This window comes from Lepidochelys kempii, chromosome 2, assembly GCF_965140265.1.
Source record: "Lepidochelys kempii isolate rLepKem1 chromosome 2, rLepKem1.hap2, whole genome shotgun sequence".
Taxonomy (NCBI): Eukaryota; Metazoa; Chordata; order Testudines; family Cheloniidae; genus Lepidochelys; species Lepidochelys kempii.
In genome coordinates this window covers 111,233,458-111,255,305 of record NC_133257.1, presented here as the reverse complement: position 1 = coordinate 111,255,305, position 21,848 = coordinate 111,233,458, and the positions used below count along the sequence as shown (strand labels likewise).

Sequence of the window (21,848 nt, the reverse complement as noted above, 5' to 3'; positions counted from 1 at the left end):
AGAACATAAAAACAAAGATTTTCAGCAAACTCTGAAAGTCTAAAATTCACAAGTATTTTTATACAAGACCTAAAATGGTAAAATTTCATATTTTTAAAAGAAAAAGGGGACAACATTGAATAATATTAGCAAAAAGCTGTTAGTGGAGACACAGTGCTTAGAGAAACTAGGACGCATCAGAAGTATGTTTTCCAAGGGAAGAGATTTCTGAACCTGTAAGTTCAATTCCAGAGAACCAACCAATATGGAAACGAAAGGGACTACTCATATTGTAACTAGATTAGATTAATTTTTCAAAGACATTTGGGTGAGCAGGGGAGACTAATTCCAGAAACACAATGACTCTCTGTGGAAAGAAGAGTTCTACAAGAACAAATCCAGACAGACAAGCAGCAAAGAGTCCCCAGAAGTGGTCACAAGGTGAGCGAAGAAAGGAATGACCATTTTGTTGTTCCCAGGTCTATCCCTCTCAACTGATGGATACTCAGTTGGGATTTGTCAAGCAGAACCAGCAGGCATGCTTTGTGTTCTGAGACTGGCCTGCAAGTGCTTTCTAGTTTTCACTCAGCCTAACGAAGCCCAAACAGGTATTTGCATGAAAGATTGAACTGACCAAGATTCATAAAGAACTAACGACAGAATAACCTGGCAAGAATATTTACCATATATACTCATTCATAAGCCGAATTTGTTTAGTAAAAAAAGGGAAGCATCAGAAAAGGGGGTGGGCTTATGAATGGGTATAGAGAGGGGGAGAGGTGGGACACAGCCCCTTCCCCTCCCCCGAATAGAGAGGGGAAGGACAGGCAGCACAGCCAGCAGAGCCAGAAGTGAAGAGGCGGGGCCAGAGTCTCTCCACTTCTGGCCACGCTGCTCTCCCCCCAGCCTCCAAAGCAGCTGCAGCAGCTCCGGGGCTGGCAGGCTGCGGCTGCACTGCCCGGCCTGTTGGAGCAGCTCCGGCCAGGCCAGAGACATCCTCCCTGGCCTGCCCTAGGTAAGGTGGGAAGGGATGGAATGGGGAGAGTGTGGGGGTCCCGGGCTAGGGATGGGGTGAGGTGGGGAGGCTCCGGGTTAGGTCATGTGGCGGGGGTGGTCACAGGGGTTACTCCCCTGACCCCCAGCTTCTCCCCCTGCAAATTTCCCCACCAGTTGCTGTCCCAGCCTGTCAGGGTAAGCCGCTGGCGGGCCAGGACATTTTGTTTACTTAGGTTTACCTCCGTGCCTGCGGATGTTTGAGGTAAACAAACTGTCTCGGCCCGTCAGCGACTTATCCTGATGGGCTGGGATCCAAAGTTTGCCACCCCCTGAATTATAAGGTTGGCTTATGAATAGGCCATAAAAATTTGCCAATTTTTACTTATCCATCTTTTGGGGGGGGGGGGTTGGATTATAAATGAACCGGCTTATGATCAAGCAGATACGGTATATTAAACCTTTGTCTGAAGACTCCCATTTGAGCTTTTAATATCCTTTTTGAGTATTATGTGCACACTGTTGAAAATATTGCATCTGATGAGGATGACATTCTTCCGTACTGTAAACTAGAGTAGGAGGAATGTCACAATTTTAAGAATTCAAAAATACACAAAAAAAATTCAAGTTATAAAACAAATTCCACCTTGCAAAAAATTCAGCATTTATAAAGTGCTGTAAAGAACAGAGGGGAAATCCAGTTAGTAATCAGTCAACCCATCTGCTACTAGAATACCATAGGGCTACAGAATTTCAGTTGTATGTTTTGTTTTTTTAAATGCCCTCATTTTAAACCAGGAATTACCTGACCTTATAAATGAAGTTCTGAGTAAGCCTCAAATGAAACACTCAGGAGAACTCGATACTATGTCGATGTCATTTACCTCATGGTAACTAACCACAAAGAGCTATCCTGAGATAGATGCAGTGCAGATGCAGTGAAGACCAAGCATTTAGTTTTACTGCGAGGCAAACAGTTCTATTCCCTCTCCCAGGGTTGATCTCAGTGAGTTTACCTCACGGTAAAACTAAACTAAACTGGTTTTAGCTGTGTTTTTACCTCACAAACAGCTCCACATGCATTAGTTACCCCAAGGTAAAAACATACCTACCTTTTTTAGCAGTGAAGACCAAGCCACAGTGCGATAATTTCTAAAAACCTAAAAAGTGCCCACAGTCTTAATCTTCTCTCTCACTAGACATAACTTTCCCTCAATCCTACCATACCCCCCAGAATTCTGCAATTCTCTCACTTATTTTAGCCCCATTTCATGCTATGCAAGTTCTTTGCCTCTAATCTCTCCAAGAAAGGGTGTGGGGAAAACACATAGGTTGCTATATGACAGGAACTTTTCCTCCCTCTCAAACCACTGTCTAATGGTTTAGGGAAGGTGACATACAGGACAGCGCACACAAGCAGGTAATTAAAATTCTGAAATTAAATGTCCAGGTTTTGAATTCTGACAAAACAAGGGACTAGGTTTTCATACAAATTCTGTCCCACTATTTGACCAGCTCTACTCTGGCATCCAGAGTGTCTCTCTTCAGACCCAATCCCTCAGTTTCTTCTCCTTTATCTCTGCCTTGCTGTCCACAGGCTACCTTCCTTCAATTTTCACGTGCACTTTTGTTGCACCTAGCCAAAAAAGTATCCTTTAATTCAGGGGTGAGCAAAGTACAGCCCGTGGGCCGGATCTGGCCCTCCAGCCGTTTCAATCCGGCCCTCAAGCTCCTTCTGAGGAGTGGGATCTGGGGCTTGCCCCAGTCCAGTGCTCTAGCCGGGGAGCAGGGTTGGTGGCCGCTCCACAGGGCTCCCAGAAGCAGCAGCATGGCCCCACTCTGGCTCCTATGCGAAGGGGCAGCCAGGGGGCTCCACTCTGCATGCTGCCCCTGACCCAAATGTTGCCCCCGCAGCTTCAACTGGCTGGGAACTGCGGCCTATGGGAGCTGCAGTTGTGGCACCCGCAGACGGGGCAGCACTCAGCCGCCTGGCCGCAGTTCCACATAGGAGCCAGTAGGGGGCCTTGGCCACTGCTTCTGGGAGCCGCCTGAGGTACCCGAGCCACTCCCCATGCCCCAACCCCCTTCCCCAGCCTTGATTCCCTTCCTGCCCTCCAAACCCCTCAGTCCCAGCCCAGAGCACCCTCCTACACCCTAAACTCCTCATCCTCAGCCCCATCCCAGAACCCCCCCCCCCAAACTGGAGCCCTCACCCCCCCCCCGCCCCAGCCTAGAGCCCCCCTCCCATACCCTAAACTCCTCATTTCTGGCCCCACCCCAGAGCCCTCACCCCCTCCTGCACCCCAACCCCAATTTTGTGAGCGTTCATGGCCCGCTCTACAATTTCTATTTCCATATGTGGCCCTCGGGCCAAACAGTTTGCCCACCCCTGCTTTAATCCATACTTCACAATCCTGGTTTCTCCTCTTCCCTTTTAACTCCTGGATTAAGCTGTTTGCTGTTTATCCTCTATTTTTTTAAAACCATTGGAAAGTGGATTTTATTCTCACTGCACTGAAACTATTTTTACCAAACTGACAATCTCCATCCACTTGATCAAGTTTAACCATCTTTGACACAAACACAACCGCTTTGGGCTCCGTGCTTATGGAGATTCACTGTGAGAGAGAATTACAGAATATGGGATGTGGTGCAACTGAGGGGTAATTACCTCTCGTAACACATAGCATGTGGATCAACCCAATTCCATTTCCCTGCCTCAAATCTTACAGAAATCACAAGGTCAACCTTATTTGATGCACAAGACTTCAGCTGCTATTTTGTCTTCTATGAAACCTCTTCCAGTTGGCTGAATAGCATTTCTTAACCTGCCGGTATTTTTTATTTAATAAGAATTATGTAAAATGGGCTCTTATAATAGAAATTTTCAAAGTGCAGAGGAGTCAGGAAGGTAACAGTAAGTATTTCTAAAGTATTTCTGGCCCACTACAATCATCAGATGCATTACAGTGGCGTTTTTCATTACAAGCTTAAAAGAAACTGCAACATGGTTTACTACTCAGCTTACACTCAATGGGACATAGGTAAGGTTGCTCTAGAAGCAGTACTGCTGAATTCCGGATTCATGACCAAGTGAAAGTCAGAACTTTAATGTTGCATTAATTGGGTTTTGGGGTTTTCCCTTTCCTATCCAAATTCACACACTAATGTTGTGTGGAAAAATACAGCCCTGAAGGACAAGTGACAAGAGCAAGATGAAGGCATTAATTTTAGATGGCTATTTGTACATATCACAGAAATAAGTTTTAATGGCACCAGTAGAGAAAATTTTATCAACTCTCATCCTTTAAATCAAGATTCTTAACATGTGAAAACATAACACTTGATAATGATCCATCTTATAAAGATTTAAATGAGAAATTTCTAACTACAAATGTAAACTCACAGAAGCCCAAAATGTCCACTGTGAAGTCCCTCTCACTTAATATCTCAATAGCTTGTCAGACTCCTCAACAGGAGGGATTTACCAGCATTACAATATATTTCTGTTCTTGCGCCTCACAACAAAAACACCCCATGCTTTTTATTTTTTTAAAAAGAAGGTAACATTCTGATTTGGGATAGCGAAATTAGAATTCAATGTTCAATCTATGTTTGAAGACTAGTCTAATATCAAACACACACCCTACTCCAGTCTTCAAGATTCATGTCACAGCTACAGCTCATGAGACAAGTCAATTGATATTACAGATGTAAAGACTTCTACCCTATTTTGTTTGTTACACACAGTCAAGGTTCCTTCCCCACTCTGAACTCTAGTGTACAGATGTGGGGACCTGCATGAAAGACCCCCTAAGCTTATTCTTACCAGCTTAGATTAAACACTTCCACCACCAAAGTGTTACATGAAGAACAGGGGAAGTGCCCACTCAGAAACGTCTCCCGCCCAAAATATCCCCCCAAGCCCTACACCCCCTTTTCTGGGGAAGGCTTGATAAAAATCCTCACCAATTTGCATAGGTGAACACAGACCCAAACCCTTGGATCTTAAGAACAAGGAAAAAGCAATCAATCAGATTCTTAAAAGAAGAATTTTAGTTAAAGAAAAAGTAAAAGAATCACCTCTGTAAAATCAGGCTGGTAAATACCTTACAGGGTAATCAGATTCAAAACATAGAGAATCCCTCTAGGCAAAACCTTAAGTTACAAAAAGACACAAAAACAGGAATATATATTCCATTCAGCACAACTTATTTTATCAGCCATTTAAATAAAACAGAATCTAACGCATATCTAACTAGATTGCTTACTAACTCTTTACAGGAGTTCTGACCTGCATTCCTGCTCTGGTCCTGGCAAAAGCATCACACAGACAGAGAGAACCCTTTTTTCCCCCCCGTCCCGATTTGAAAATATCTTGTCTCCTCATTGGTCATTTTGGTCAGGTGCCAGCAAGGTTATCTTAGCTTCTTAACCCTTTACAGGTGAAAGGGTTTTTCCTCTGGCCAGGAGGGATTTAAAGGTGTTTACCCTTCCCTTTATATTTATGACACACACGCTACTTGCCCCGTTACTGTGAACGGTCCTTTAGCAATGAGTTTGTAGGCCTGGGTAGCATCAATCTTTCTTCAAAACAGTCCGAAGCTGAGCATGTGGACTTTGTTATGTTAGTTACAGGAGGTACTGTTGGACTCCGATATGGTTATGGGATCCTGTATTAACAAGAGCTTCAGGGAGGATTGATTCAACAGCACAAAAACAAACTGGCAGTGAGAACACGTGGCTGCTTAGTCTTTCAAACACTCCGCTACTCCATAATTGGCTCATAAATTTAATTCATAACTTGAAATGAACTATCTGTATTTTCAAATGTTGTCATTACTCTCCTGTCTGTAAGCAGTTAAAAAGAACCTTGTGTTGTGACTGAATTAGTGGCATAGTTTATGGCTCACATGGAGCCAAGTACAACCAGAACCTCTCCAAATAGGATTTTCAAACCCAGGATTCCTTGATCAATCATCAATCAATCAAAACTGTCAGAAGGTGAAGCCAGCCCTGGATTTAAGTCACTATGGTAAGCCATGCCCCTCCCATAAAAGCCTCCTCACACAAATTCTTGCTGAGCGGATTGGGAGCAGCTATCTCACAGGCATTGACTATACTACAGCAGTATCATTAAAAGGAATTCCATGACATGCCTTGTCTTCAGAACACTGAATAGAAGCTTCAATATTAGAAAGAAAATAGAGCAGGGATGGAAGGAATGGGAAGCCAAAAAGATTGTATATAGTCACATAGACAAACATTTTTTAAAAAATTTAAGCTACATAGTTGATCTATTGACCAAATGGCAGATACAGAAGGATAAAATGTTCCTAGAGGATTAGAATTTCTTTGCATTTCTTTTCATGTTGTAACTGAATATTAGTAAAAAGCAACAAATACTTCCGACCACAGTTGTCAAATTCATTCCAAAGTGGGCACAGGGCAAATGTGTAAAAAAAGCAAATTGCATTTCAGAGCAAGGCTTCATATATATTTTTAAATGACATACTGGACATTCAAATTATTATTTATTGTTCAAGAGTTTTAGACTAATTTAAACAACTAATAAAATCCCCACTTAAGCAGCAGGTTTTACAAATTAAATTGACAAAGACATCAAAATCAAGATTTCACCTCTACACCCCCCTACCTACAGAGGAATGAAGCATAGGGAGGAGGGAAAGTAGTACAATCCACACACAATTATAGCACAGGTCCAAGAAAATCCAGTTTTGAAGACAACAAAGTAAAAGTATTTAAATATTTGTACACATACAGACAAGACAGACCAATACACATGACGGACTAATAGTCTGTTCACAGGGACAAGGGTTTTTTTTTAAAAGTTTAGAGACACTTCAGATTTTAAAGGCCCTGAAGTAGCTTTCAGACAAGCTTCAGTTTCACCCTGAACTGCAGAATTCCAGTTCAAGTTGGAAGCTCAAGAAGAAAGCCAGCCTAGTCACATCCAGTCATTTCATTCATGTGCTTCCTAAGAGAATAAGTAGTACATTTCTTACATATAAACTTGCTGTGGCTATGTGCTTGCCCACAGAGTCGGTACAGTTCAGGTTGAAAGTAGTTGTTATTTTTATTCTTTCCAGCTTTAGGCCCAGGAAGCAACTTCAGGAGAAAAGATTACGATCCACTAAGCAGACGTTTCAAGAAAATACCTACAGCTATTTTGTCCCACTAGAACATAAACCAAGCAAACAGAAGGCTGTCCAACAGAAAGTTGTTTTTGTTTTGGGGTTGTTTGTTGTTTTTTTGGAGGGGGGTGGAGGGAGGTGCTTCAAGGGAAAAAGAGTGACTTTGCTAACCAGCATTGGAGAAGGCTAAACTGTGTAACAAATTGAGCTCTAGTACAGTGGCTCTCAACCTTTCCACACTACTGTACCCCTTTCAGATTTGTTTTGCGTACCCCTAAGTTTCACATAATTTAAAAACTACGTGCTTACAAAATCAGACATAAAAATACAGAAGTGTCACAGCACGCTATTACTGAAAAATTGCCGACTTTCTCATTTTTACCATATAGATATAAATCAGTTGAAATATAAAATATTGTACTTACATTTAAGAGTGTATAGCATACACAGCAGTATAAACAAGTCATTGTCTGTATCAAATTTCCGTTTGTACTGACTTCACTGGCACTTTTTATGTAGCCTGTTGTAAAACTAGGCAAATATCTAGATGAGCTGATGTACCCCCTGGAAGACTTCTACGTACCCTGGTTGAGAACCACTGCTTTCGTGTGAACAATGTAGGACAGCTTCTTTTTTTTTAAAAACAACATCTCTTACTCAATGAAGTAATGGCACTTTAACTTCTTCTAAGAATAGCCTCCTAACAGGCTTGTAAAATGCATCCAATCCACACACAAAAGGGCTCCAAGCTATATGGGTGCATGCCAAACTCCATTTAGTTGCCAATGTGCATGGAGGTCACTTGTGTAATAGCACTAATGGTTCAAACAGTCCTTCCACTATTCTCCAACCCTGCACAGGTGGCCTTTCAGAATCTCCCAGAGTCAGTCTGGGACCTGTTCTCAAAACTGTGGGATAAGCCTTCAGAAGGAAACACAGCTAAGGATTTGTCTACACAGCAGGGTAATGTGCACTATGGACGTACAATTTCCACAGCGCACAAACATGTTGGACATTAATTGGGCCACGTAGATCCTTCTGGTGCACACTGAAGGTTTCCTAATGCATTTTAACGTAATGCTTTACTACTCCTTTGGGGTTGTGTGTTATGGGGATTGGTTTCGCTTTTTGACATGAAATTGTGGGAACAGAGTCAAACACATTCAGCTGCTAAACTGCAGACGTTCCATTTTATGCACAAGAGCAGGAGCCTTTTGAGGACATCATCAAAAGTATCTTACTTACTTATGGAGGATTAGGGTTCCATGAATAACCTCATCTGCTCCAACAGACAAATCAGCTTATGGAGTTTGGTTGTATCTTTACTTAAGCAGGAAAAGGACATTCTCTGACATTTTAAGTAGTAGTTTAAAAAAAAAAGTGTTTTATTAGTTGTTCTTTGAAATAATCTTACTATTAATTGTTTAGAAATACAAAAGTGCCCAAAATATGCCAGATGCTTTCCAAACAAAGGAGGAAGAGAATCTCTGTCTTGAAGAGATTAAAATCTAAGACAACAAAAATAGAGGAAAGGTGGGAGACTGCAATACTGCATACAAGCAAAGTTATTCTAGTGATGACAATCGAATGTAGTGGGTTTCTTGGTTTTTTAAGTTAAATAAAACTATTGCAAATAGTTTCTGTGCCTGAGTTTGTTTTTCTCTTTTATTAAAATCCAAATGATTCCCACATATCATTCTAATTGGCCATGTGATCCCCGAACCCATTACTTCCTGCTTGCCAGCCTATGTTAATTTACCTTGGTAATTTACTCTTTTCCTTGCCACGGGGATAGGACTCAGCGAGGGAAGATAAACATTGCAGTAAATTTCACACAAAAAACTTTAAAGGTTAAGTGTCCGAAGTTACTCTGCAGGTCCAGACTGTAGTCATTAAACTGTTCTCCGAATAGACTTTCAGATGATATTTGCAAGTACTTTGGAATAGATGGGGGAGAAATGGGACATGATCAGCAATCTCTAATCAAAAAGATACCTAGTACAAGCTCATGTGGAATGCTGAAGGTTAGAGGTAAGAAGGTGTGTGCACCTGTAGTGAAGCTTGCTCAACACCTGGCTACAATAAATTTGCCTCAAGCCATCCTCTACAAGTCTTTTCCCTTCATAAGTATTAGATTCACTCACACTTTTACTCACTCATGGTTCCCCCAAAAAACAACCCCACCTAACAAAAATCAAAAACCAGACTGATGTGGCTTTGCCATGTTGGGTATGTATTCCAAAAATAGAAATTAAACCCTCAGAAGACCAGAGGCCCCCTATGTGTTCTGGCTAGGGGGAAAGAACACAATAATGTTTAGATGGATAGCACTCATTTTTCATCACCAAACCCTATTACTTAAGCATGGAACAGCCTTTTTATAAAGAACAACTTTAGTGATCACTAAATATACCTTTAGTGTTTAATAAAAATGAAAACTAAGTGCAAAGAATTACCTGAAAATAGCTGTATAGCTAGCCACCTTCAGCAGATTCACAACTCATCTTTCTGTAGCCACTTCCTCTTGATTGCACTATCTTCATTTAATGCCAAAACCAAAAAAGCTTTGCTTCTATTTAGGGGATGGATGGTAATTTGTCCTTTGTATTACAAGAAAAAAACTTCCATTGGAAGGTACTCACTGTTTTTAGTTCCTTAGGGCTATTATAGTCACCCTTTGCTTTAACTCCTTTTCTCTGTAGACAGGATTTATGGAGTATGATACTCAGCAACATTTACTCCCAAAGAATTTTACATCTAGGATTTGTTTACATTTCATTGGAGAAAAAACATGGTTACAAATAGGAAGGAAATAAATACATACATACAATTTTTGACCCAGATTACTGTATTTGGAAGCAGGTTTTTCTTTTAGCAAATTATGGTTTAAAAACTTTCATAATTGAAGTTTTAAGTTAAAGGTGGTGGGAAGGAAGTCACTGTAAAACAGCCTCTTTTGCCCAAAGCTAGTTTTACAAAATCGACTATTTCCCCAACTTCTGCTTACGGAGGTTTTATTCTGGCAAGCTCTAAAGTCTTTTTAAAAGCAGATCTTAGATCAGCAAGGAAACACACTCAGCAGGGCTAGAAAACAATGGAAAGATTTTATTAAGGTAGAACACTCACAGAAGGAAAGATCCTGCCTTACTCATGCAACCTGGAAAGAAATGTACACTCAAAACCCCCAGAAAGGTCGCAAAGGGGTCAGACTCTACTCGGGAGATAGCCAACCCAAAAAGTGTTACAACAGACTTTCACTACAACTTCTCCTTTACAACTCCTGCTAGACTGTAAGTTTCCTAGTTTGCTGATTTTCCACTACTATTTAATTGTATGCACTGCACCCCCAATTCCACAAATTAGAAGTCACCAATAGTCATTACTATCAGCTAACAGATCAACCATTTGTGGTACACACAAGAGAGGACACTTTTAAAAGCAGGAATATGCAACCCATTTAAGCTATGTTTGTCAAGTGATGAACTAAGCAGCTATCTTCAAAGGGCAGATCCTATTCTAAACAGTAGAGGAGATTTGAACTTTGACTTAATATTCCTCAAAACACAATACAATACAGTAGTTGAAAATCGTCCAACCGGACTCTTGCAATGATCTGGAGGAAGGCTAAAGTCAATGCGGTTCAAATGCAGTCCAATTTAATTAACTTAAAAAAAAAACAAAAAACAGAATCACTCTCACCATAGTCTGATAATGTGCAGAATTAGGTTAGAAGGACAATTTTTGGGTGAAATGTTGTTGAAATAACTTTGCAGGTCTCTGGTAGTTGTGGTCAGGGGAAAATTAAATATTCAGTTGCACTTTTCAGCACAAGAAGGCTCAGAGAGGGACAGTCAGGCCAAACATTGCCCCAAATTCACATTGTGAGAGAATATGCCTTTGTATAACCCCAAGCAAATAGCCATGTTCCAAGTGTTATCAGCTCGTGACTTTTTTGAGAGTCATGATATTTGTGTTTTCTTTAAAGCCTCAGTTCCTCGAGTCCTGTAAATACATGAGAACCTCTTCCGTTTAAAATGTCTGATACGTGCATCCAGATAAACACATACATTTCTAGCCCTCATGCTTGCTTGAAAAGCTTGAAAACGTGACCCGAATGTACCCAAAGCCTCAAGAGTCAGAAAGTAAATATGAAGAACTTCAAAATCATGGATTTTTAAAACGAATCTTATAATTATTTGGAGGCTGCCTTTTAAAAAAATATATTTGGAGTGGACAATGCTGATGTTCCCATGATGATCAGAATGGGGATCAGGGAAGAGGATTTGCCCTGCTTCTGTTGAAGTTTACCAAAAAAAAAAAAAAAATCCACTGTGCTGTTTGCAATGCAAATAACACAGCATTGCGTTCATGTACAAAAACCTGAAGAAGATTAGAAACACAGGTGCAACTAATCTGTCCATCATTGTTGTCCAAGCTCAGCAAAACAATCATAAAAGGATGAGAAGTTAGATTTTTAACATTTTTCTTTTAATAATCTTTGGTCTTGTTTGTACCACAAATAATTTATTTTAGCCTAACAGTGTCCACCTTTCATTCCATATGCTGTCCAACATTGCTCCTCCTCCCAAAACCAGTTCCAGTGCACAGGTTCATTGGTGCACGCTGCTCAGAGAGAGGTGCACTGCAGAGTATAATGGCTGCTATTTTTAGTGATACAGTCCCTTTTACAAAAAAGGGTTTAACTACTTGCATTCCAAAGCAAATACAAATACCACAAAACAAGTCAATTTTTAGTTCCAGCAGAACCAAGCTCCAATTCTAGAAACAGACTCAAGGGAGCTAAAATTCACAGGAAGGCATTTGCAGCAGATGGAGGACCCGATTCTCTGTTCCTTGCACCCTTAGTCATCATTTACACCCACTTTGCACAGGTGAAAATGATCACACCAGCTGAAAAGGAGTGGAGAATCAGACCCTAACCCAAGAAACTGGACAGAGGGTCTCTTATCCCACCGAGAGAGACCACAAGGCAGGATGCTATTTTATTACACAACTCAAGAAAGTGATTCTCTTGTTTAATTTTTTCATGAAATTAAATTACATTTAAAAAAAAATAGCTGAACAACAAGAGTATGCAAATATTTCTAGGTTCTGAAGAGATCAGGCCAACCACCTCCCTGGTGGTTTGCATGTTGTCATCAGAACTGCTTGATGTTTATATAGCCTTATAGCTTAAATATGTTTTACATGTCTTTCGAGGTACAGAGCACATATTTATGAGTTGCAGTGATTGCTTTTTCATAAGTGGTGTATAGACATGTGGAAAACAGAGGTTCCCAAGACTAATACTGTCTCCAACCAAAATTCTTAAAGAGAGGCAGAAGACCAAACTAACAGACATAGAATGGGCATGCTTTACTGGGAAGGAGCATATAAATTAACCAACACTACAGAAGAGAAAACCCAACTATTAATCCTTTCTGCTACACTTAATTGATTCTTAAACAGTAAAATTTTACTGATGCTAAGCTAAACGTTTTGGTAAATTTAATTTATATATTATCCTTCATCATAAATGATCCCAAAAGTGCTTCATAAACTTTTTTACACACCCATAAATCACTCAGATCTCTACAATGTAGCAGCTTTTTAGCTGCATAGTGACACTACTTGATATGTTAAGGACTGAAAGTGAAGAATATCATGAGGCAGACCCTCAGAGGATGTAATATGGCATGTCAGTGTTAGAGTCCAAATGCCAATTTACACTAGCTGAGGATCTGGCCCTAAAACCAACTGAAATTAGAGAAAACTTAGGTAAGTAAATGTAATTACCGGAACTGGTAATTACAAGACCACCAGGTTTTAAAAAAAGTCCTATTTTTACAAAAAGCTTTCTTTAAAAGGACCACGGCCAATATTTTCAAATGTGGACACCTAAAACTGTGCTCCTAAATCCATATTTAGACACCTGAACTAGGGTTTTCATTTTCAAAGGCATACCTGCTACTCTAGTATATGCATCAAATATGTCTTCATCCTCGCTCCTGCCACACAGTGTGAAAAAGGGAATTCAAAAGTGTGTTTCTATGTTTGGGGTTCCAATCTAATTAAATGAGTATAGTTAATTGGATTGTTAACTAAAAACCAACTATAATTCTTACCCTAAGATCAAGCAGTTGCTTTTCTATTTTCTCTTCTCCATCTCCCCTCTGCTCCCAGATCTGAAACATTTTGTGTTCACTCTCTTCCTTTCTCCCTACACCAAAATCCCTCCAACACCCAACTTAGCCACAATGAGCTGTGAAAATGATACTGGAACAGGGTTGTCAGAATTTGTCGAGTCACTCACTCTAATCACGGTTTTAAATTGGCTGAAGAGGAGGGGAGCAGGAATAGAGCTGATGTTTTAAGGTAGAGGCTGGTAGCCTTAAAAAAACAAAAACAAAAAAACAACCTACCATCCTCAGCAGTAAGAATTTCCCTCTAAAATCCTGGAATTCCTTTTATTTAGTGAAGAGATACTTCTCCCTCCAATTTCAAAACTGACAAAGGGAATTAGATATTTTAAACTTATGCATGCACGTTCACACATTTTGGAGTGAAGCATCTTCATTAATTCAGTTGCCCAATGTATATCAGAAGCTTCCTAGTAACAGTTTCCATATTTATATATTTTTTTAAAAAAGTGGAGCCGCCAAGCCATAAATTCAGACATTCTGAATTCATGCCTGCAAATCCAGAAGTAAATCCAGATGTGAAATATCAGCGAGGCAGATACTAATGCCAGCACATTCTTCACACCAAATAATATGCATTAAACTGATACCTTACCACAATATTAGCAGGTCCATATACAACTGCAAAATCCTTCTGCTCAGGCACCACTATCTACACCACTGACAAACTGACTAGAAATCGGATTGCCACAAGAGTGTTTGATGAAGCCTCGATAGTTTCTACCAGCCCACTGTTTTTTACAGCTCACTGTTTTTTAATATTAGTAGGGGGAGCGGAAAACTGGGGGAAGCTGAAGTGTTTTGGAACTGGAGGTAGAAAGAGAGAAATTAAAGTTCTCATCTTGGCCCTGCTTTAGTTTAACTCAAAACAAAATTAGGGAAACACTATATTACCACAACTGATACTGAGCCAACATTTTCTCTGGCAGACTATAGTCAGAATCACTGAAGTCCCCTGCCCCTCACTTCTCTTTAATGCTATTAAAGTTCTGCAAATGAACAACCGTATGTTTGTGCTCACTTCATTCTTCCTTGCAACGTAAAACTTTACACACTGTACTAGAGAAAGTAATACATACACATTTGAGGGAGCAGCTCTGCAAAAGACACATTCCAGTTTATTCCCCCTAGTCACTCAATCCAGCATTCTGAGGTTAAACTAGAGAAAAATACCAGTGATGGTTCTACTTATCAGCCATTAAGTGGTGTTTTGATCCAGGAGTACAGCTTGCACCCCCAATGTGGAGAACTATGCCGAGGAGCAACAAGTCACACCTACACTACTTTGGACACATGTAGGTGGACCCAGGTTCAGGGGAAGAGCATGCTAAAAATAGTAGTGTGGCCATGACAGCACAGAATGCCTATGTGAGCTGTAAGAACGAGAAGTACTTGTGGCACGTTAGAGACTAACAATTTTATTTGAGCATCAGCTTTTGTGGGCTAAAGCCCACTTCATCAGATGCATGCAATGGAAAATACAGTAGGAAGATGTATACACACACACACACACACAGAAAAAATGGGGGTTGCCATACCAACTCTTAACGAGACCAATCGATTAAGGTGGGCTATCATCAGCAAGAGAAAAAAAAACTTTTGTAGTGATAATCAGGATGGCCCATTTCAAACAGTTGACAAGAAGGTGTGAGTAACAGTAGGGGGAAAATTAGTATGAGGAAATAGTTTTTAGTTAGTGTAATGACTCCTCCACTCCCAGTCTTTATTCAAGCCTAATTTAATGGTGTCCAGTTTGCAAATTAATTCCAATTCAGCAGTCTTTCATTGGAGTCTGTTTTTGAAGTTTTTTTGCTGAAGAATTGCCACTTTTAGGTCTGTAATTGAGTGTCCAGGAAAGTTGAAGTGTTCTCCCACTGGTTTTTGAATGTTATAATTCTTGACGTCTGATTTGTGTTCATTTATTCTTTTGCGTAGAGACTGTCCAGTTTGGCCAATGTACATGGCAGAGCTGTGAATCACACCTCCCAGCAGCTGTCTAGACATACTCTTGGAATATGCTGTGAAACTAGCATAAATGGAGTCACACATGGAATCACTTTCTAATAGAAGACACTGCCTTAATTACAAATACAGGTAATTCTTTCTAATGGCTTTAGCACACAGCCAAGAACTCCCACGGTCTAATTTGTCTCTGCTATATAGTTACTTTGAGATCTAGGGCAACCCACTTACGCTTGGTCTCTAATTTTCCAGGTCCATCAGTAACATAGCAAAGTAGGCATTAAGAAGCTTTGTTGACACATACAAGTCACTTTGAAGCTACAGCATTCTATAAGGAATGAATACCAAAGAAGTGGTTTACCTCTCTACAAAGTCAAGTTCTGAAAGATTATGTCCTGTCAAGAGTCATTCTGCTACCATACAGAGGCCCAATAGCTGAGACAGAGGAGAACTGATCTGGGTATAGGAGTAATTCTAGGATTGCCACCGCTGCTCTTCTAATATTTCCATACTTGAGTTTATTGCTCTTCTATTGGCACCTGATGGAAGGCTATTGTGCACATAGCACCATGTCTACAGATTCAGGAAGGCACCAATCCACTTGTTTGCACTCTGCTCATTTTTCCAACTATATGGGTTAGAAACAGGTGGTTTTTTTTAAAACTGCGATTCCAGAACTCTTACAGCACATTCTGAAGCCACAGAAGCATGGGATGTGCAAGGTCCGGGGTCTAATGATGTGATATATGCCATCATGTGCCAGCAATGCGCCTTTGCCACGTACATTGGCCAAACCAGACAGTCTCTACGTAAAAAAAATGAACGGACACAAATCAGATGTCAAGAATTATAACATTCAAAAACAAGTCGGAGAACATTTCAATCTCTCTGGTCACTCGATTAGAGACCTAAAAATCGCAATATTACAACAACAAAAACTTCAAACACAGACTCCAATGAGAGACTGCTGAATTGGAATTAATTTGCAAACTGGACACCATTACAGTAGGCTTGAATAAAGACAGAGTGGATGGGTCATTACACAAAGTAAAACTATTTCCCCATGCTTATTTCTCCCCCCCAGCCACTGTTACTCTCACCTTCTTGTCAACTGTTGGAAATGGGCTATCCTGATTATTACTACAAAAGGTTTTTTCTCCTGCTGATAACAGCTCACCTTAATTGATCACTCTCGTTATAGTGTGTATGACGACACCCATTTTTTCCATGTTCTCTGTGTATATACGTATATATCTTCCTACTGTACTTTCCACTGCATGCATCCGATGAAGTGGATTTTAGCCCCCGAAAGCTTATGCTCAAATAAATTTGTTAGACTCTAAGGTGCCACAAGTGCTCCTCGTTCTTTTTCTGAATGGGTACGTGTGGAGAAAGACTTCATTTGTTAAGGCCTGAGAAAAGGACGTTACAAAAACTGAGACTCAGTAAGATGAGAGCTTAGAGAAGACAGCTGTGTGGATTGATAAAATAGGCCATATTTACAGAGATTTCACATTGAAAGAATTGGGAAGACTTAGACGTAGCCCAGATTGCAAGATCCTTTTCCTAGCCCATCCCTTTGATTATGTCACCCTCTCTTTGAGTCCTTCCATTGTCTCATTGGTTCCTTGTGCTCCTGTGTTTATACCCAATTGTCATCTCTTGCCTTATACTTAGATTTTAAGCTCTTTGAGGCAGGGACCATCTTATTGTTCTCTGTTTGTACAGCACCTAGCACAATGGGATCCTGATCCATGACTAGGGGTCCTACTGCAGTAATAGTAATATGACACAAGATTAAACCAATAGTGTACTCTTTTCTTGGAAGGGGAAAAAGAGAAAAATTCAGTTTATCTTTGTTTCTCAATGTCTCACCACGTTAATGAAAAAGGAGTAATTTAAACTAGCCCTCTGGGTCGCAATCATAGCCATCAGCTTCAATGGCAACTACTTACATTCAATTAATGGGGTTATTAGGCTTTTGGTGTTTAAGTCCACATTTTGCTAAAGTTTCTGGATTAGACATTTTAGTTTTAAATTTTGAAAACTGAGCATGTGGGAACACAAATCTTAAAGCAAGGCAAATGGATTATTTCAATAATCTTTAAATCAATACAATCTTAGAAATTTACCAGGCACCTCTAATGCCTTTACCATCTAGAAAAGGTATTTGTCATTAACAAATGAAGCACTTAAACCTGAGAAGTTACCTTATCACAATAAATGAGGGGGGATGTTTGGGGCCTGTTTATACAGCAGAGTTGTACTGATAACATGTATTAACTTTAAAACAGATCTAGTTAAACTCCTACAAGGGGCAGAGTGGATGCTCTTATTCTGGCATAAACTTGGCTTACTTTGGATTATCTTAAATTGATTAGCAACAAGTTTAACTAGACTTAAATAAGTCACTCTTAGGCCATGTCTGCACTACGGGTGGTACAGAAGCACAGCTATGGTGATATAGCACTGCAGCAGACATGCTTGTCTGCACTGCGGGTGGTACAGAAGCACAGCTATGGTGATATAGCACTGCAACAGACATGCTTCATACAGCAACGGAAGGGGTTTTTCAGTCACTGAAGGAGCTCCACCTCCCCACACATCAGTAGCTAGGCTGACAGAAACATTCTTCCATCGACCTAGCCATGTCTACATCAGGAATTAGGTCCGCATAGCTACAGTGCTCAGGAATGTGTACTTTTCACACCCCCATGTGCCAAAACTAAGCTGATCTACATTTCAAATGTAGACCAGGCCTAATACCAAAAGAAGACTGTTCACACACCATGCTGCACTGCTTTCAATTCATATGTTAAGCTCTACCAGTGCAACTTTCTCATGTAGACCAGCCTGGTAGTGTAACTGACAGATATTACTCTTGTACAGATCGCCCTAGTAGAGATGGGCCATTAGCACAGATCTTGAGCTTTCCATTTGTAAAATAAGAGGCTCTTTCTTCACACCTTTAAAAAAAACAAACCATCTATCAAGACCAACTACTGTCATCCCATTCTGACAGACTAACACCACAAGGAGATGAAGTAGTGTTATATTAGGCTTTTCTACCACTGGTAACAGCTATGTACTTTAAAATGTTTCCCTTCCTTTGTGCCCTGATGTAGTTACCAAATCATTTTAAATAGAATTGGATAGTAAGTTTTCTGCTACAACTAAGATGCAAAACAGTTACAAAAAACCCCAACAACTAATGTCCGAGATTGCAGTCACTCACTGCATTTTGGCATACAATTATCCTCAATCCTTTTATTACTAAATTATTATTTTGGGGGAAGGGGGGAAGAGGGGAGGGGGAACGCAATCTGTATTCCTCAAAGTACTTTTCTATTCTGAAAAGTGACAAACGCTTTGGAGCTCCATGTTTATTGGTTCTCCAAGGACTTCCAGATGAAAACATGTTCAATTTGGAAAGTAACAAGATGTTTTTCATAGCTGCCAACACTGCTAACTTGGTCTAGAATCTTCAAGCCATGCTGGTTTTTCTGCAGCGTCAGTTCTGCAACTGAAGTTAGTTAATCGTTCTAACAAAAATGATATTATCCAAAACGGAACCCAGCTCCCTCGCACTACATCTTCCCTGGGAAAGTATCATGTTAACACATTTTAAAATGTCAGACATGGTTTCACCCTTGTTATGGACAAACACGGTCATATTCAAAAACATGATGGCTGGTCATAGCACCTAGTGTGGACAGGAACTAAGCCATATTTAACATGATAGTTAACAAGTTTGCTAACACTTTCCAGTGTAGGCATGGCCTTAGTTGTGCTGCTTCAAAGTGCCAAGAGGAATAAGAGAGTAATCAAAACTTTTGTCACTGCAGTTAAGTGGATGCAAATGATAAAGTACAGGCTGAGGTTTAGGTAATACACCAGTGCCATTCTTACAGTCACACCTCTGACTATAATTTCAAGTGAATGCATTTTCACTGAAAATCAGAGTCCCAGCTGTACCCACCTAATGAAAGGGACCCATGCAAAATGCAATTTTTCCACCATTTAAACCAATGACAAAACCACTGTCACAATTCAAACTGAAAAACCCAACTGCCTTAAAATAAAATATATATTTTTTAAATCGGAGACTAAAATTACTAGCAGCTCTTTTGGCATTTCATATCACACACCAGGAAAAAGAAAAAAAGAAACCAGTAACAGGAGGTGTCAAATATAAAGGGAATGGTAACCACCTTTCTGTATACAGTGCTATAAAAATCCCTCCTGGCCAGAGGCAAAGTCCTTTTATCTGTAAAGGGTTAAGAAGCTCAGGTAACCTGGCTGGCACCTGTGCCAAAATGAACAATGAGGGGACAAGATACTTTCAAATCTGGAGGCGGGGGGGTGGGGGGGGAAAGGCTTTTGTCTGTCTGTGATACCTTTGCCGGGGAAAGAACAAGGATGCAAGCCCTCCAACTCCTGTAAAGCTGGAAAGTAATCTAGCTAGAAAATGCGTTCGGTTTGCTTTATTTTGGCTTGTGAAATTCACTGTGCTGGAAGAAATGTGTATTCCTGTTTTTGTGTCTTTTTGTAACTTAAGGTTTTGCCTAGAGGGATTCTCTATGTTTTGAATCTGACTGCCTGTAAGATTATCTTCCATTCTGATCTTACAGAGTTGTTCTCTTATCTTTTTTTGTTCTCCTAATAAAGTTCTGTTTTTTAAGAATCGGATTGCATTTTTTGGGTCTTAAAAATCCAAAGCTGGTCTGTGCTCATCTTGTTTATTCTCAAGCCCCCCAGGAAAGGGGGTGTAAGGACTTGGGGGGATATTTTGGGGAAATAGGAACTCCAAGTGGTCTTTTCCCTGATTGGTTGTTAAATCACTTGGTGGTTGCAGCATTTACTTAATCCAAGGGCAAAGACTTTGTGCCTTGGGGAAGTTTGAACCTAAGCTGGTAGAAATATGCTTAGGGGGTCTTTCATGCAGGTCCCCACATCTGTACCCTAGAGTTCAGAGTGGGCAGGGAACCCTGAGAGGAGGAGTGCTTCGGCATTAGGAAAAGAAAAGTCACAATTAGGAGTCAATAGTAACAATAGTGTTAACTAACTTTTGAAATGTGAATTCTAAAAGTCCAACTGTGTTTGTTTATTGCAAAAACAAAAACACACACCACACACCCAAAATGCATTTCTGAGCTCCAGGGCAGCTGCCCTAGACGTGTTATCTTTTGTTCAGAATACACCATTAGCATTTAAAGTGTAGAGCCTAGAAAGCCAATAGAAGAACCCAGGATTGAACCAATTATCCAGAGAGAAGATGGATGAAAAGTGCGAAGGAAGGGATTCTGTATTGTCTCCCTGCTATAGCACAGATTGTGATTATGTGCTGAAAATCTTTTCTCCTATATCAAGATATAAAAATTGCAAAGGATGCAAGTTCTAATTAACACTGTCATCAGCATCTTTCACAGCTATTTCTTTACAGTAAGTGCCCCAAAATGACCGAATGCAGATTTGTGGTACTTTAAGCAGCAAAAGGTGGGAAGGAATTTTAGATTCTTTTTTCCATGGTTAACTGGTAACCACACTCATGAGTTGCCTCACTTCCTCTGAAAAATTCAGCTTCTGGCCCTACACTTTGCAGCTGTTTTGATGCAACACAATGCTGAAGTAAACCTCCAAAATATCATTGTACTGCATATAGTTCCAGACATTACATTAAAAACAGTTTTCCTATACCTCACAATTTCAGAAAAGGAATTCTCTTTGGCAACAGTTCAATATACACAAAAGTTAAAAATAAATTATTTCCCTTTATATACACTACTTGTTTTTCATTATTAGATCAGGAAGAGAAATGCAATCTCTTTCATAAAACTTCTCTTACTCAACCTGCCCCATTTTACCATTTGAATAAAATAAAGCTAAGAGTAAAACTTTTATGGAATTTAATTTATCTATATGAGCAGGCAGTAAAGTGGACAGATGAATGGGAGAAAAAAGGGAATTATTTTTTTCAGACAGATTTGCCTGAAATCAAGACTATGTTCAGCCCGGTTTTCATTTTTCTGCATACCCTCCTCCTTGTTATATCTCTCTTTAAATAAGCTCATTGTGCAAATCAGACTTTGACTGCTAACATACAAAAGTTAGGCTATGTCTACACAACGCAGCTTTTAACGACACAGCTGTGCCACTACAGCTGTGCTGCTAAAAGGCTGCTAAAAGGCCTCTATTTGTTGGCAGGAGAGCAAAAAACTTCCACCCCCAATGAGTGGTGTTAGCGTTGTTCACACCAGTGCTTGTCATCGACAAAACTTTTGTCTTTTGTGGAGGTGTTTTTTAACACCTCTGAACAACAAAAGTTCTCTCTTTCACTTGCCAGTGTACAAAGCTTTAGTTACCAAACTTTTGGGACGTACTCACCTGGATGATGTTAAGAACTGAAGTTTGGTTTGGGTTTTTTTTAACCTACTGTTGAAGGGACTTGGCTCCCACAACTGTAAGTAAATTCCAAGTTAGGCTAAAAATTCTGACTGACAGTCTGTCTATAAATTTACACAGTTGTACTTTTGTTTTTTTTCCTAAAATTGCATTTATA

At 40.1% G+C, this 21,848-nt stretch overlaps 1 protein-coding gene and 2 long non-coding RNA genes across 5 annotated transcripts in view; 2 read left to right on the top strand and 1 right to left on the bottom strand.

Annotated features, from left to right (window-relative positions):
* The window catches only part of JARID2 (jumonji and AT-rich interaction domain containing 2), a 307,763-nt gene that overhangs the window by 257,725 nt on the left and 28,190 nt on the right, over positions 1-21,848 (bottom strand). The gene's annotated exons all lie outside the window — the stretch shown is intronic.
* LOC140906969 (uncharacterized) lies at positions 833-18,577 on the top strand. Its single transcript, XR_012157321.1, has 3 exons — positions 833-994; positions 15,263-15,421; positions 15,542-18,577. It is a non-coding gene; the product is annotated as an uncharacterized lncRNA (long non-coding RNA).
* Positions 3,274-9,024, top strand: LOC140906967 (uncharacterized). Its single transcript, XR_012157319.1, has 2 exons — positions 3,274-6,007; positions 7,083-9,024. It is a non-coding gene; the product is annotated as an uncharacterized lncRNA (long non-coding RNA).